The sequence below is a fragment of the Halichoeres trimaculatus genome, unplaced genomic scaffold, assembly GCF_033239565.1.
Source record: "Halichoeres trimaculatus isolate MK-OKI-2021-1 unplaced genomic scaffold, fHalTri1.1 fHalTri1_scaffold_3, whole genome shotgun sequence".
Taxonomy (NCBI): Eukaryota; Metazoa; Chordata; class Actinopteri; order Labriformes; family Labridae; genus Halichoeres; species Halichoeres trimaculatus.
In genome coordinates, this window is record NW_027437181.1 from 19130548 (window position 1) to 19142389 (window position 11842).

Here is an 11842-nt window from a genome sequence, read left to right on the forward strand (position 1 = left end):
GGACAGCTATAATGGACTCCACCAACTTTAATGAGACAAATCTCAGCTATGGGCTGACATTTTGAAATAGTCCTTGTGAATGACAGTGTCAGCAGTCACCTTTACCAAAGCTTTCCAGGGAAGGTCCTGTAATGATGGAGGGAATTAAAATGGCCTCCAAGGCAGTGGAGATAGGAGCCTCAGGATTAGGGTGCAAAGCCACACCTCTTAAATGGGCTCAGCTGCCACACCCAAAATCTAAAAGTAAAAAGTACAGCTGTCCTCTGTCGATGCAGCATCTCTGAGATTTGATGGAGGGATTACAGTGAATGTGAGCTGTTGACCACTGTGAGATTTGTGGAGATGAGCTGTCCCTCACATTAACTGCCCCGCCCTTTCTTTACCCCTCTTTCTCCCTCCTCGTTGTGTGTCTGGTGGCAGACAGGGACAAGCTCTGCTGTCATTACAAACTTAATAAGAGCCGAAGTGAGATTGATGAGAAAAACAGAGGCATCAACCGCTCTTTTAATTAACTCTCGTCCCATAATGGTGGCGGGACTGAGGCACCGAGCTCAGAATGAGACATTTTCTTTCTCTTTCCAACCCCTCTCTGTTTTGTTGCCTCACTCACCCCCGATAATGAACAGCCTTCTGGGACCCAATTACATCCAAGGCTGCATTAGGAGCGCAGCAGGCCCAGTGGAAACTTCAGCTGAGTTTCCCCCTCACCCCCTCCTCACTCCCTGTTACCCTGCTGGAGATGGCCTTCACTTGATTGAATTTTGAATGTTATACCCTCCCAACAAACACCCCCTTGCCTTCTGTAGCCCCTTACCTATACCAGCTCTGAGCCCACATGTGGTTTTTGATGGAAACAAGAGATGATGTATGCTTGTTGTTAGCTGTCCTTCACTTGGTAACTGCTTGCACCAAGAGCGCCTTTGTTGCGGTGTGTTGGGGCCGCATAAAAGCTGGTCGTGTCCCTCCAACATGCTTCATCGTCCCCTGAGGACATTTGATACACTACACTGTTTAAATGTAAAGATTCCCATACGACTTTCAGATTTTGAAAACACTAAATTGAAATGCATCTCTTTTTTTCCACATCAACCAGCAGATGCAGTAATGTGTACTTCTGCAGGATAACTTTGGTCTGAATGCAGGTTAAAGTTTTTAACTCCAATGTTACCCCAGTAAAATTACAAGCTTTACCACACTTAGCTGTCGAAAAAAGAGAGATGACAAAGCAGCTCCCCAAAGGTGAAGTAGATTTGAGTCTCCCTCAAACAATTGGATCCACTGGGTCACATCTATACACAAAACTCTTTTTGCTGTTATTTATTTATCACAAAGATTTATGTCTTTGTGTAAATTTTCTGTCTAAATTTGGTGTTTTTTTGCTTCATTTTTGTAAAACAGAAAGAGGTTCATCTTCACATACTGTCAATCTTCTGTGAGGATGCCAAGTTTGAATTTGGCACTTCACCCTTGGTAAAACGTTTTGAAGAGGGTCTTTGGTCCAAATTTTTAAGAAAATACAAAGAAGACATCAACAAAGAAATGCATATTAACCTCCTGTGCCATGGCGTTCCAATAAATGGTACAAACCATGTGGTCGATGTGGGTAAAATGAGAGAAGACAAACCGAGTAGGCAAAGATATACCATCTGAGGACCAAATGTGTTTGCACCAAATTTCTAAGTGATTTATCCTAAGTATGTCACCTTTGACAAAAGAGGTGGACTGAGTGACATGGATGTAAGATTGAATGTCAAAGACATCATAAAATACTCAGAGCATAAAAATCAACCAAATCATCATGTTTTTTCTTTTTTGTTTAGAAACTTCAAAGTGCTAAAGCATATGCATGTTGTTTGATGGTTGGATGTTTTTTTAGTTGGGGACAGCTCTTAAGTACAATGCTTCAAGATATGCAGGGCATCAATAACAATCACTGGTGTTCTTTAGTTTTCAGGTACACTTGTCTGGTCAAAGCACAGACCTATGGTGTCCTCCACTATGGTATCCCTTTACATTCTGATGGTGAGTGAAAACCTTACTTGCTGCTACCTCGACACAGGAGATCTACCCGAGCGTCCTCACTAATGCCTTTTATAACCCAAACCCAACAAGCACTAACAAATACATGAAGTTGCAGGGTGCTGGAGGGAAATAGACAAAATTGCTGCTGCATCTTATTTAGGAGCTAGAGTCATCTATAAAGATTTCTTAAAAAACAGATTATTTGAAGTCAGAAGTTTTGTAAAACGTCATAAAAATGCTTCACTAAAAGCACCATTTACTGTTTCCCTTGTAAATTTACTTTTATTCTGTATCAAGTCAAGTGAGGTTTTAACAAACAGAACCGTTTACTTCTGTAAGTACATGTAAGAAATGTGAGTGTTGCAGCATGCAGTCATGCTTTCACTGGTCCACTGTCTCTTCCCTAACTAACAGTTTGTGTATACTGTACTACCGTGCTTGGTCTTACCTCCCTGTGGACTGTATAGTTACTAACAGCTCATCCACTCTTGCTTAGGGGGCTTATTTTGTTCTCCAAAAAAGACTTTATACTGTCAAACTCAGACATCCCATGTGATTGAAGGCCGATGGGCATGGAACTCTCAGAGCTGCCCTCAAAGCTGCAACAATGCCTGCTTTCACGCAGCCAACTTGTGGTGGGTGGAATGGAAGAACAAAGGCAGACTTGTTAGGGTTTAGATGCCTTTATTATTCTTTTATTTGGCTGCAATTTCTTGTCTCTCTGCCCATATTCATTAAGACTTTGGCTACATTGGCTTGTGGATTCCATGGCTTGAGGAGTAGCTACTGTATATGACTTAAGAACTCAACTTTTTCTTTTGTTGAAATCAATGTACAGAAACTATATCATGAAGTTTTGACTAATGAACCCTTTAAACCATCGTTAGTTCAGCATGCACACACTTAAAATGAATGAAAACAATAAGTTATTCATGACAATTAACTGAAACAACATACAGCAGTACAAATATAAGAATAGAAAAAAATTATGTAATTCACTGTTGTTTAAAAATGATAAAATATCTTAATATCTATCTTACAATCAGTTCACTTTTAGGTAAATATTTACATAAAGTTTATTTTAAGCACTTGTTTCAAGCCAAACATTATTTATATACAAGTCACATCCTGACATTGTAGAATATGGCACAGATCAACAAAACTTTAAGCAACCTTTATTCAACAACTGTGTAGCTTTCCGTTAAATCAAAAGAGACACATGCTGTATATGTAAACAAGAAGTCTCAAGTGCTCATGAAAAACGTCAGTCTCTGGGTGTGAAATGTGATCTTCACCCTTTTGAGGTGATTTACAGGTGGTGTGAGGTTCTCCTCTTAAGCTGCAGAAACTGCACACACAGGCATGAAGATTTCTCTCCTCTTCTTCTTTGGACACCGTGCTTGACCGATCAGAACTCCTCTCACAAGCGGAGCACAACTGAAGCACCAGGGACTTCATTCAGACAATACATGCAATGACTGGATGATCAAAGAGCATTATTTAAAGCATTGGGGTAATAACATGGACTCAGTATTGTGTAAGACTTCAAAATTTAGACAAATATAAGCAAGAGTTTGATTATGACTAAAAGTTTTATGAAGTGTTGTCATATTAAACAGTCATCTTATTTCTCTGAAGGTTGAATCTTAGTAGAAAAACATTTATAATGTTTTATACATATAAATATATGTATAAAGTCAACCCTAAACGCTAACAGAAATAGCTAAAAGGAGAAAATATCACACTGTAATGCCAGCTTTCTGGACTTGTCACTTCTGATACCTTTCAACACTAAGCCCTTGTGACACCTTTTGTGAAGTAGCACACAGACTTTACCTATCACATCTTTTTGGACCAGCCACTTCCACAAATGTGATTTTAGATTGACCTACCAGTGCACTCAGAAGGTTTCCAGCAGCTGCTGTGTCACTAAAGCCCGGTCGATATACAGTAGCTAGAGGGAAGAAGAAAAAACAGAACAATAGTCAGCTGGCAAAATCACAAGAGCTTAAATCCCCCTTTAACAATGCTTGCCAGACCCCCAATCAGCAATAGCTTGTTATGCTCCTTTCTGTGTCAAAACACTCCCTCATTACATGATTGGACAGAAAAGGGTGATGGCTTTGTTATTTGTGAAACGCTCTCTAACCAGATGTAAATTGTAACACAATGCAAATTTGCTCTGCTCATTCTGGCCAAGCTTTCGCAGTGTCCCAATCCCTCTTAAGCTTCTTGTTGACCGCGTCTGCCAGCTTTGTGTACACAATTGGCTCCTCAGTCATCCCAACTGCATCGTTAACGTCTGCCCTTTTGTGCCTCTCAATTCCACCAGAATAAACAGAATCACACGTGCAAAATTATTTTCTAACACAGATAATTAACTGAAGAAACAATCCCAAGTATGAATAATAATGTGTCTGGGTAACATTATAACTTTTAAGCATGGGAAAAGGAGGGATTTGAATGCCAGGGGAAATGAGCTTATCAAATAAAGCTTGAAAATGTGCAGTGAATGAAATGAGTCAATCATTTTAATGTGAGATGGGGGCCCTGAGGAGAATAAATAAGCAATCGTCACATCATGCAGGGAGAACAAATGAGCATGGTACACAATTAGGCAGGGTCACATTCTGCCAGAGCTGTGAGCGTGGGATGAGCTAATGAGCTGTGTGAGTCAGAGTGTTTGTGTGTGTGTGTGAATGGTTTTAGAAGAGAAAAAGGAAATATTAGATGAAAAAGCTGATCCCTAGCCCTCAAAAATTCTGATGTACGCTGTAAGACAGCCAGACAGCCAGACACACAAGCAGCAAGTCAGGCGAGAGACAAAGATGAAAGTAAGAGGGGCTGGTGGAGAAGAGGAGGGCTATCAGTTGACTTGGCATCTGGGGCAAGGAGACATGCAGGCAGACTGAGCAATGGGCAGGTAGACCAGCCAAATACACAAAAAAGAGAAGTGCCTCAGAAGGACCGACGGTACAGAGCTTTCAAAGGCGACTCATGGTTATTAACTATTCAATCACATAAAGGAGAGCTGAAGGCGTGAAAGGTTGCGGACCAAAGCACTTTTGCTTCAGTGCATTAAGAGCCCGGTCCAGCACTCTGGCTGCGTGAAAGAGAAATAGATTGCCTCCCAGGAAGATGACTGCTCAAAGGAGTTGGCTTTTCGCCTTAATAACAGCAATCTGCTGTGAAAATCTAATCCCAAGTACCATTTACACTGAATGTAGATAACTTCTGCTCGGAAAAGCGTACAATATGAATATTTCATTCCATGATATACAAATAAACACAACACCCCCATCAATCAGAGGACGTTCTCAAAGTGAGTGAACTGGGATAACAAATTGCTAATGAATACCAAGCTGCTAGAAATGTATATTCTTTAAATGGCATTGTGGCTATGATGTACAACTGGCTGAGAAGAAAAAAAAACTCTCTACATCAGCGTTAATGCATTTAAATGTATACACTCAAGCGCACATGGCCTGCATGGTGCTAAAGAGAACATCTTAAGTGAAACGTTCACAATGTCCATAACTAGACCGACATACACACAACAACAAACCGAGCATGAACACTGTCCCTCAGTTGCAGTAATAGCTCAACATTTGCCATTAAAGACAGATATGGATGCACTCTTTAAGCCCCCTGCTCTCCTTCTGACTGGCCTAATTCCCCCTCCTCAGTGGTGGATGAGAGGGATCAGAAATCCATCCATATGCATGGCCAACTATCTGCCGAGGGGATGTCAGGTCTCAGCCTGGCCAGCTTCCTGAAAGTACTGGTAATGACACTTAATGAAAGCTGGGGAGCTTTGAGAGGGGGAAAGCCTGTGCTGGGTACTCCCCCAGCCCTGAGCCGACATCCAGACTGGGCCTTCAGACGCCATAAATAAACAAACGTGCTGCATGAGAATAAATGTGCTATTTCCCCAGCTACTCCATGCCATTGCATCCATTTATTTATCTATTTATTATTATTCCCCAGATCTGTAGTTTGCTTTCAGACCACCTCTTTACTCTAGGCTCCCTGCAGGCTTTTGAACGTCCCAAAACATTAGCTGGTCTAAGCTGCAGTCACCCTGCGACACTTAATGGGCTGAGTTTGCATCATCAGCGCACCGCTGGGCTCCACAAAATAAGCAACTTCTCAGACATGCCACAGATCCTTTTTTCAGCATTCACACTGCAAGTTCTCCTTCTCTAATGGATATACCAACTTGACCAAACCCCTCCTGATTCCTTGTCAAACTGTAATTTTATAATTGGACCTGATTGGCACACAAAGGAGCACTTGTGCTACCAGTGATGCAGGTGATATGGCAGAAGCTGAGAAGAGAGGGGTGAAGAGGGCAGACTGGTTGTCGTGATTCCTGTGTTGAGAAGGGTTGGTGGAGCTCAAAGTAAACAGAAGGAATGAGGGGATCGAGAGGCTCTTCTTAGCACAAGCCCCTAATCAGTACAGTCAACACAGGGTAGATTGGGTTCACATCTTTTTCACCTAGCTCCCGCTCTCCTGCTGTCCCTCCACCATCAAAAACTTATCCCTCCAATCAGCCCCCCATTTCCCTCCTTCAAACCTGGGAGGATATCTGACAGGAATGTGTTGCAGGCAAATGCCAGGTAGCACAAATCTGGCTTACTTCTTTGGAAGGGGATATTGGCTGAGAAAAATGAGATGGCCTTCGCAGCTGGACATCATTTCACCAACAAAAAGCCATTCCTCAAGTGACATCAGGTATTCATATTTCCCCGAGAAAAGGTTTCCTTGGTGATTCTTGGCTGACATGTTAACTTTAACAGTCCTGTGAGGTCTTTGAGAAACACATCCAGCAGCTAACACTTAACTGCCTGTTGGGCCAGAGGAGGGGATGCTCAGGTCAGGTGGGTGAAAAGTTTTCCAACTGGAGAGTCTCAAAATGTGCCGGGAAGGTGAGGCTTCTTCATCTTCTGCAACATGTCCTTTGATCACTGGCTCCCTTTTTAACCCTCTACATTTCTCAGCTAACTACTGCACAAATGTGACTTTGGTGTTAACAAGCTTTAGCCATCAGGGCCACACAGGCGGTGGATGAAACAAGCTGGCCGGAGTGCAGCAGATTACAGTGGAGGTCATGCTGGGTGCAGAAGGGGGGAGTGCTAAACATGGTTGTATGTAAAGAAGAGCCTCTGCTCTGTGAGGTGGAGAGAAATGTGCTGGGGCTGCATTAACAGATGGACCCAGAGGGACAACCCAAGGTGAGGAGGGGGGTCAGTAGACTTCAGACATGGATGTGGAACTTGTCTGGAGCTCTTAGGCTGCTGATTTCACAGCCAGAAAACACAGACCATTACTCAAAAAAACACACTGAGGCCTATGCAAATCCCAGAACAACAAAAATCAACATGACAGCCAATAAAATCCTGGGAGTTATCCAGCAGCTGTGCTTTTCACTGCTACTGTCTGTGATGTGCTGGTGAGTGTTTGTATTGACCTGTGTTTAAGATGAGCCACTCCAGAAACACTCGCGCTGGCTGAAAGCACACTGCTTTGTCACTGACACTGTCTCTAGAGCCGGCAGAGTTAAAGCCACATGTAGCCACAGAGAGGGCACGTATAGATTTGCAGCTTCATTCAGAGGCTAACAGGGGTCTTTAGTGTGGACTTTCAACAGACTAGAATGATCACAGTCACAGCAGAGAAATCATAAATTGTCAAAGGTTAGAGTCGGCTGAGGTTGGAGTAAACTTAGCCAAAAAATCTAAATGTTGGAAACGAAATCATTAAAGAGAATTAAGCTGTAAGTTACCTTTTCTGTCGCCCATTATATTTTAAAATGAAGTGACTGAACTTTATTAAGACCTATAGCTCCCAGTGGATTCAAGAAAACCTTTAAGAATATGGTTTGTTTTCTTTGTGCCATAGCCTTTCACATACACTCAAATACAAAAAGAGTAAAAAAGCTGACTTTGCTCAAAAATATTCTTGGAGTTTATTTTTTTCCTCAGTGTATCTCGATTTTCTCTTCTCAGTCTCAGCTTTCAGTATCCTGACCTTAATTTGTTGTGCTTTCAGACCCCTCTGAAGGTGAAATAGTGTGTGCCTGAACTAAAAAGATACAAAACACACAAACCAAAAAGTATTCTGCACACTGTTACATTTGAGAGTAAATATAAGTCTCCTCTGTCCACTTTCCCTTTTTAAGTGCATATGGATGTTCTTTTCACTTTTAAATTAAGTGCCAGTTTTTCATTTGCTTGCCTGCAGCTATGTATAAATATGATAAAATGTGCATTTGCTATTGTTAGGATGAAAACCAATTATTGTGCAAGTGCAGAGAGATCCCAGCAGAAGAATGTGATTTAGGGCCATATTCACATCCAGGTCCAGCTGGGTGATGCTGGAAAGCATCTTGTGGTGGACTCCAGGGCCGTATGACCCAACAGAGAACCCCCGCCTTAGACTTGTGAAGAGAGGAATAAAGGAAAGGGCGAGTACAGAGAAGAGGAGAGTAAGATGTATTTAAAACGTGTAGCATGTTCGAAAACAATGCTGTTGCTCTACTGTTGTTTCCACAATTGCAAAATTGTCCTGAAAAGAAGAGACACACTTTTATAAGACTACTCAAGGTGTAAGACTAGAGATGCCCATACTTTGTTTGACCTGAGTCAAACAGACTAAAGGATGTAACAAGTGCATTGAAATGACAAACTCCTCCAAGACTGCCAACAATTCCTGCAGCAGGTTGCCACAACTGCTAAAGAAGTGCGGATCATTACTCCATCTACATGCCTTCTCAACACCACTCACACTACTTTGTAATGAGGCACAAACATGTTACTCATTCAAAGACTGTCACCCCTTTGTTTTTTTCAAGTCCAGGATAATTCCAAAGCCATAAACATTGTCTGCCTGTCCATTACATACATTTTGAAGCTGATAAAGATATTTTAATAACTATCAAACTTTGCATAAAGCAGCTCAGAGCAAGTTTTTCTCCCTATCTAAGTTTCTGCACATTTGTTTGCGCACAAAACAAAACCATTCTGGTGTGTTCTTATCAGCCTGACTTGTTTGAGAAAAATGAATTATACAAGGTGAGATAAAAATCAGTGCACAGCCTGTTAGTGGCTACCTTGTTGTGTCACTCCTTTTCACAGCATCAGCCTCACAGCCATTTCCTGCCAGTCAGGGAGACGAAGGCTATGAGCACACCACCACCATCACAATGACCTTTCCGCAAGCCCGGGGAGCACGCAATGCAGAGGAGAGGCAATAAAAGTAATGAAAGAAGCAAAGGCAATTAAAGTGGTGTGTGTGAGGGGAGCGTGGCAGAGATGAGCCTAACTGGAGGCGGCCCTGGAATGCACTACAGCTCCATATCCCCCATAATCCCTGTGTGATCGCAGAGCAACCCTGGTGTGCTCCCAGTCTGATCATCCTCTTGCTGCATTCACCAGCTAATCCGTGCAAAAGGACAGCCATGCACATACACTGTAAAAACACACACAAGTGCCCACGCACGCACACACACACACACGCACACACACATTAAGGTCATGCAGAAATACATGTATCTATCCACACGCCAAAGGAGTAATTAATAAGGGCTGCATACAATATGTACTGCATGACAAAGTGAGGAAACAACTAAAAATAAATAAGAAAACACATTCAGGCACAAATGCACACGTACACACTTGCTCACACGCTTAGTTTGAGAAAATGAGTTGCTCTCCTCCCGCCCTCTGCAGCGCTGCGCTTCCTTGCGGCCAGTGAGAATCATTAATGCCCTTCCTCTGATGCAGCCACACAACCAACAGCAATTATTTTTAAAAGCAAAAAGTGAAAACAGACAGTGAAAGCACAAATATACAGGCACATAATCATTATTTTTTTGTTAGGCCGGCTGTGTGGGGGTTGAGGAGGTGGCAGCAGCTTGGACTTCATTTTCTCTGGCGGAGTTTACTGACCGCAAAATGACAAGGATGCTTTCCCTAAACCAATTAAGAAGCTGCAGTGCTGCTGTTACCATGTGACATTGACAGCACTTAAGGAGGCTGACGCCAGGCCTTAGAGATGAGCCAGAGATGTGCTCTTGGTCGAGGAGTCAGCACACGCACGTATGCACACGCGCACACACACACAAATACAGAGAAGTATATGTGTGCAATCATACATGCACAGTCACACACATCAAGTCAAAGGAATGGGAGTGCAGAGCACTGGGCAAGTAACAATGTATACACTAGGAGCTCTTGGACAAACATATGTACAATAAGCAAACAGTAGTACATGAGGTCTGCAGCACTGAGGTCTGAGACTGCTGATTTAAGAAAACAAAATAGAAAGAAATCTCAGAAAGCATCAAATCCTACTGCAAACCCGAGCCTTGAGTCCGAAAAAAAGACCTCATTATCTAATCAGCTTTAGGAATACACAGAAAAGGGCAAAGCTCCAAGTTTTCCCTTTTTTGACAACAGAATTTGATCTTGCCTGTAGTGTTCAATTAGCGAACAGTGCGACCTCAGGAGGTTACAACTTTTCTTGAGAAAAGGCTGCGTGGTCCACACTAATGACCACAATGCTCTGTGAAGGAGCTAACACTGTGCCCCTTCTCTGCACCGGATATCTTAAACTAAAACCCACTGTTGAAAAAGGAGATGAGACTCATTTTCCTTCCCATTATAGCACACTCACATCTTCGAGGGGCTTCGGGGCTTGTAGGGCATGGACTGGTCAAAGTGCTGCTGAAAGAAGGGAGGGCTGGTGGGTAACAAGGCCAGATCACCATCCACTGAGGTTTTGGCTGCTTTAACTGTGATCATCTCTTTTTTGGGTGCTAAGTCCTCTCTCACTGGCCTTAAGCCTGTCAAGACTAGAAAAGTGCTACAAGTCCTTTTGCCATTTACCATGATGATCACTATGATGTCATGTTGATTTTGTTGATGTTAAATTTATCATTTCAAGTATCTGTTTATCAAACGTGTATGTCACTTCTTTCATAGTTTATCCATAAACATTTATATTATTGTCAAACATGTATTGGGACAGTTTTGTCTTCAAGTCTTACACACACTCGGGCCAAATATGAAGTTTTCCTAAGAAGCTGAGTCCAACAGACAAAGATATAAATCTAGCCAATGTATCCGCCAAACCACTTTTTGGCACCAACAGCGACTATTACAGTCATTTTGTAAATTATTTCTCCGTTATTTACCTTTAAATGGAGCCACACTGTAAGTAATATGCATTTGTGGGTTAAGTAGCAGAGCTGAGGATGTGGGTTGTGCCCATGAAAGATTTGCCAAATCTTCTCTGCCAATGGCAAACAAAAGACACAATCCCTCCACACAGCTGCTCAAAATAAAACACTAGTAGTTGTAATAGCACGTGGACCATATTTTTACCCTCTCTGGTAAAGAGCAGACCATCTCAGCCCATCCTTTTTTGACATGTCGTTTACGCTGAAGTCTTTTGATTAGTCAAAGAGGTTTGATATGTTGGATGTAAATGACAAATATAACAAATATAATCCAAATAAAAGTCAAACAAATGATTGTTGACGCATTTTCAAAATGGAAATAAGCTTCAAACTGTCCTGTCCTCTGAATGGCACTCAGCAGCTCCGTCACACACTCCTGGAGAGTGCTTACAGTCCTCCATCAGCTCCATAGAGAGAGAGATAATGGGCGGTTGTCAGTTACGCCCCTCTGTCCTCATCTCCCCTAATCAGCTCCCCCATCTCATGGAGCTGGGTGGTTGTTTCACGTAGCACTAAGTTTGACTGTCACGTCCCATCTTAGCTCTGTGGAGAAGATTTAGAGCACAGAGGTGGGCA